Here is a 6,450-nt window from a genome sequence, read left to right on the forward strand (position 1 = left end):
GATTTATTGATAAAAACAGTACAAAAAACCAACCATTTGTACACATATTTACAAATGGCCTGCTGAGTGGTGCATGGAGCAAGTTTTGGGTGGCTTGCGACCTAAAATCCAAGTACACAGATGCAAAAAAAATCAGGCCACTGTGCGATGTGTTCACTGCTACAGGTACACATGTGGTAAATGCAGACGACAGATACCATGGCAGTGCCAGGATTGTGAGTGATTGCTGAAAATGTTGAAATGTACTCACTCACTTTTTATCATTATTTGTAAATATGTGTACAAATGGTTGGTTTTTTGTACTGTTTTCATCAATAAATGTCAGCAACAAAGGACATACAAAGGACATGTGTTGATTTCTCCCTAAGATGGCAAACTGAAACACTCCACTCCCCCACCCCCTCAATCACTCACCCCCACTCCCCTCCCTCCAGAATTCCTAGGTAACGACCTAATATACATATGAATGACTAGCCAATTTAGCTTCCACTTCCACCATTTGACTGCTCTCGGGTTTTATAGGTAGAAAGGTAGAAGCCTGGGGATGCTAGTGTTTATATCCAGAGGAGCTGCCCCCTGCTGGCTAATTGAAAGAATGAAGTTCTGAGGGACTTCCATGGGCTTAACTTTTCAAAACCACATGGAGACCTGTGTCTAACATTCAGTAGATCCGACTTTCGTGTTGCACTAACTGCACATTTCAGAGACAGGAAACGTTACGCCTACAAAGTGAAAGTAAAACTACTGCATTGATTATGTTGACAGGAGGCAACTTGGTCCTTTTTCGTGTAAGTGAAGTTTAAGTCACTTACCAATATCTCTCTTGCAAGCTACTAATGCAACTCTGCAAGCTCAAGTTAGGAGGCTCTGAAGATGATTCAGATTGACTAAATAAATTACTCAGTAGCTCATTGGGTATACATGTTCAGCTGCTTGTTAATCCTAATCCAATTAGCCAGTCACCTGCTGAAGTTCAAACTGAGCATCAGAATGGAGATGGAAGCTGATTTAAGTGATTTTAAACAGGGCACAGATGTTGATATTTCAGAAACGGATGACCCGGCAGGCTGGCTGCCTGCTCAGCCCTCTCTAAAGTTCAAAGGTAATGGTCCTAAAAAGAGAAAATATCCCCTGAATGGCAGTTATTTGGGTGAAAATGTTTGGTTGATGCCAGAGCCCCGATTAGAATAACCATTCATTGCAGTCAGTGTATGCTGAAGAGCATTTGTGAATTCACAACACCTCAGATCTTGAAACTGATGGGCTACAGCAGCAGAAGACCACACCGGGTGCTGTTCCTGTTAGATAAGAACAGGAAAAAGGCTGCAATTTGACAGTGAAAGAATGATAACGCATTGCATGCTCCAATGAGTCTCGAATTGCAGGAAATGGTCAGAAATTGATGTAAAAAACAATTCTGCTTTGTATCAATGGTTCATCGTTGTGGCGGTGTAATGGTGTGGGGAATATTTTCTTGACACACTGGACCCCTGAAGCAACTGAGCATCATTTAAATACCAATGTGTCCATGCCAGCTAGCCCAACCCCCTCTGTGACCCTGTGTTGGATAAGAGTTACATAGATACATGCATGCATGTATGTCAGAGGGCCCGGTGGCGCCAGTGTCCGGCAGCCTCGCCTCTGTCAGTGCGCCCCAGAGCAGCTGTGGCTACAATGTAGCTTGCCATCGCCAGTGTGTGAATGTGTGTGAATGGGTGAATGACTGAATGTAGTGTGAAGCGCTTTGGGGTCCTTAGGGACTAGAAAAGCGCTATACAAATGCAGGCATTTACCATTTACCATGTATGTATGATTGATTGACTAACCTTGTAGTTATGTGAAGAGAACAAGTAAACTGCATTACCTAAATACAAATGATGTGGAAGAACATGAGAAATTACCATAGTTATGTTTAGTATGCCTCGAGACAGTCAGTAACATCTCAGAAATATTATTAAATATTTATTTAAAGCCCACTACTAATAAATACAGACCTTTAAATTTAAATTTTAGAGCCCCAATCTGCTCAGCAGAGAAGATGGTGAAGCAAAGAAAAGATGTGCAAATGAGATACTTCCCTCCCTACGTATTCATAAATACTTGCAATCACTCATAGATGTTGTTAGTCGTGCATATTAAAAGTGCTAACGAATTTCCAGAGGATTGAAAACATAAATGAAACATAAACATAGTTTCACAACAGTCTAAAACGTAAAAGAAAAATAGCGTAGGTGTGCGTATATTACAGTCTTATTACAGATGGCTCCCTAAAGTATTTCCTAAGAAGCTGAAAATTTTAAAATACACATACAGGAGGGTAAGGAAATCCTCACAGGAGATATTGCATTCTTTAGGAGCTTCTTTTCTTTTCTCATCTGTAACATTTTGTACATCACAAGTTATTTAGTCATCTTGCTGCATATTTGCATCGCTTCACTGCAGCCCACTGGTGCCGCTAAAGGTTCGAATGATTTTGCTCCTGAAGTAAATCAGTCTTTTCCCCCCCCCCGACTTCATCGAAAGTTGGCAAACACCTCCACAATGCCTTTTTAAAATGCAAACATATTCCTCTTCCCTGGAGTATTGCAACACGTCTGTCTGTACAGTATATATCATTCCACTGTGATCGCATCCTTTAAAGACAGAACAGGGAAGTACAGCAGGAAGTACTAGCAGTAACAGTGACCCAGTGTGCCGAGCGGTGTGCTTTAATGTCTGCAAAACTAGCAAAGCTTTAATGACTCACCATATATTTAAAATAATTGGCTGTGTTGGGAATACATGTAAACAAGGACGAATGTCATTTGATTGAGAGAGAGCAGAAGTGTGCAAAGATTTAAGGTCAGTCCTTCAGAAATCAAGATTTCTCATTTGCTCCTTATTGACAGACATTTTTTATTCTTCGTAGACAGAGAGCTGAAATGTTTACCTCTAAGATGATGATGACCTGGAATTTGTGGCATTCAAAATCAAATTTACTTCCCAGTAAAGCTAACATCATCTTTGACTCTTTACAACTGAGTGTTTCCCTCCATCTAGCAATAGCAGAGTTGCCAGCTTTGTTTACCTGGTCAGTTTTTACTTGTTCCTGCATTTACTATTACACATTGTGCTGCAGTGTAAGACCTTGAGACATGTAAGAATGTGAGGAATGTCTGCGTTGTGACTTGAAACATCTGACTCTCATCATGTCAGGTCAAATACAGGGCAACTGAATGTGAGCTTGCATCATGGGATTACCTTTAAACACACTTTCATGTGAACGACTGTCAGAAGTTTTAAGGAATAATGTAAAGCGAGAATGGCTTCAAAAATAATACTGTGATTTTTTAACTATAGCTGTTATGGTGTACAGAGAAAAACAAGTGATCTGCTATGAGGAGGCTTTATGAGGATGCTTTGCTTGAGCTGTAGCTGTTCCAAGTACAGTTGTTGTCAGTACAGTTGTTTACATGTCAAAAATTTAATCCACAAATTTTCAGTAGGCTTGATGTCGTGGCTTTGGCAGTTCCAATAGCTTAATGGAGCCATTTTTACATAACTGCAGGCCATCAGTGCAAACAATTGTACATAAATACAAGTTATTCAGTTATGTCACTGATGTATATAAACTGTCACCCTCAGATGTAAGGAAATTGTTTAGCATGCACAGGAACAACCCAGGAAGCACCAAAGCTTAACCCTGCCATGAAACTGCTGGAAAACCAGCATCATTGTCCACAGTGAAGCAAGTTTTACATCGTCATAGACCGAGAGGGTGCTGACCAAGAACAAAGCTCCTGCTCTGAAGTCAACACCGTCAAGCTTGATTAAAATTTTCAGCATATGGATTAGCCAAATGCCTTCTGAAGAAAAGTGTTTTGGTCAGACGAGACAAAGATTGAGTTATCTGGTCACAATGACAAGAGATATGTTTAGAAGAAGAAAAGTTAGACCTAAGAACACTGTACCAACTGTAAGCATGGTGGTGGTAGCATCATGCTCTGGGACTGTTTTGCTGCCGGTAGTACTGGTACATTGCACAATTTGGATGGAGCAATGAAGGAAAAACACCTCCAATTTTAGCTCCACCTGATATCAACAGCACTGTTCCAAAAAATAGTAATGTCAAAGTATCTTACTGTATATTTTACAGTTTTAAATAGCCATAGCCATAGCCCTGACACTACATACTGCCCTGTCACACCTGGAGAAGAGAGACACGTATGTGAGAATGCTGTTTGTAGATTACAGCTCAGCATTCAATACCATCGTTCCCTTGAAGCTGGACGGGAAACTGCAGGATCTAGGACTGAGCAGCTCCCTCTGCAGCTGGATCCTTAGCTTCCTGTCTGACAGACGCCAAGTGGTCAGACTGGGCAGCATCACCTCATCCCCCATCACACTGAACACTGGTGCTCCACAGAGGTGTGTACTGAGCCCTCTCCTATACTCACTCTACACCTACGACTGCACAGCCACTAACAACTCCAACATCATTGTGAAGTTTGCGGACGACACTACAGTGGTGGGTCTTATCACCAACAGTGATGAGACAGCTTACAGGGAGGAGGTCAGCGCCCTGACCCACTGGTGTCAAGACAACCATCTCACCCTCAACGTCGCAAAGACAAAGGAGTTGATAGTGGACTTCCGGAGGTTCAGAGAAGTACACACCCCCATCACCATCAACGGCGCTGCTGTGGAGAGAGTGAGCAGCTTCCGCTTCCTTGGTGTACATCTGGCTGAGGATCTTACGTGGTCAGTACACACAAACAAAACCGTGAAGAAGGCGCAGCAGCGCCTCTTCTTTCTCAGGAGACTGAAAAGATTCGGCAGTACCAATGTACCTGCACATGTGATGTGACAATAAAAAGTGATTTGATTTGTTTTGTTTTGTACTGTCTAGAATATCATGAAATTTACATAAGTAGACTGTGATTTTACATGTCAAAGGTAAAATAACATAACATCACTGTAAATATAGTAAAACACAATTTACTTGTTTTTTAAATATATTTTTTGTACATATGCATATTTAGATTGTAAAAATACATTCACAAATGTATCATGATCTCACAAATATCTGTCCGTTATTTGAAAGATCGAACTGTTGAATTCAAATGTAATGCTATGGAAAAGTATATAACATGATTCCTATAAGCTTGTGTTACATCACATAAGTATTATTATTGTTGCTATTTAGGGCGATCGTGGCTCAAGAGTTGGCAGTTCGCCTTGTGATCAGAAGGTTGCCGGTTCGAGCCCCGGCTCGGACACTCTCGCTATTGTGTCCGTGGTCCAGACTCTTCACCTGGTGCGATATGGCAGCCTCGCCTCTGTCAGTCTGTCCCAGGGCATGCAATCCATTATTATTTAAACCAACTGTTAACTGTATATTTGTACATTTACGTATTATGATTCATATTGCCACATTCATTTACCTTGTTTATAGGTAATTTCATTGTTACGTTAAAATGTTCCTAATTTAATGTCTAAAAGCACTTGGAAAAGGCAGAATCCCATGTGAAATTAGCGCAACAAACTCTATTTTCATTACTGAAAATGACTGTATTTTCATGAGAAAGTTATTTTCTGTTATTTTACGCTAGTATTTTGGCGCCCCAGCTGCCGGAATATTACCGTTTTTTAAAGATGTTTTTGTAACAGCTATTAGGCTTAATAGTGAAAACTTGGATACGGCTCCAGCAAGGCACACACATCAAAGCGTGTTTTGGAATAGATAAAAAAAAGGCTAACATTAAACTTCTGAAATGGCCTTCCCAAAGCCCCACCAACTCTCTCTTGACCCCGCGTGGATTGGAGAAAATCCAAAATAAATTCAAACTTGTACATCTAATTCTTGTTTTTAAAGCTATTAAAGATGTATGCTGTACAATCCTGGGAAAAGAACAGTTCAAAGAAATCATTGTGAATGTGTGTGTGAATGGGTGCATGACTGGATGTGTAAAGCGCTTTGGGGTCCTTAGGGACTAGTAAAGCGCAAATACAGGCCATTTACCATTTACCATTAAAAGCTCAAAATTACCGTGACATTTATGCCCATGATGAGTGCATCTGCAGCTCTGACCACAACTATAATGTGAAAACTGCTTTGTATTTAGAATGTCTCTTACAGTTCTTTTAATGCCCACAGACTCCATAGTGCTTACATCGGATGTCTCTACTATAAAGCAGGAATGGGGTTTAGCAAGGTAACTTTAGACTTGGGTTTTCAAAGTTAAAGAAGAGGAAAAATAAGTCTCTAATAAGGATTTTAATTGCCTTGCAACATTTTGAGCTGTTCCTCAGACTTCAGACGCTTTAGAAGTCTTGACGCTTTACTTTGTGGATCTGTCTCTTTTTCTAATAGGCTAGATCTTTTTTTTTTAAATCTTTTTTTTATTAAGTATCACTTCAGCATTCGTAAAGCTGAATATTGGGATATATTGGTTGTCTATTCTAAATATG

Source organism: Aulonocara sp. 'chitande type north' Nkhata Bay, linkage group LG7, assembly GCF_057382095.1.
Source record: "Aulonocara sp. 'chitande type north' Nkhata Bay isolate Kocher_YH1m ecotype deep benthic linkage group LG7, A_spYH_male_GT1.1, whole genome shotgun sequence".
Lineage (NCBI taxonomy): Eukaryota > Metazoa > Chordata > Actinopteri > Cichliformes > Cichlidae > Aulonocara > Aulonocara sp. 'chitande type north' Nkhata Bay.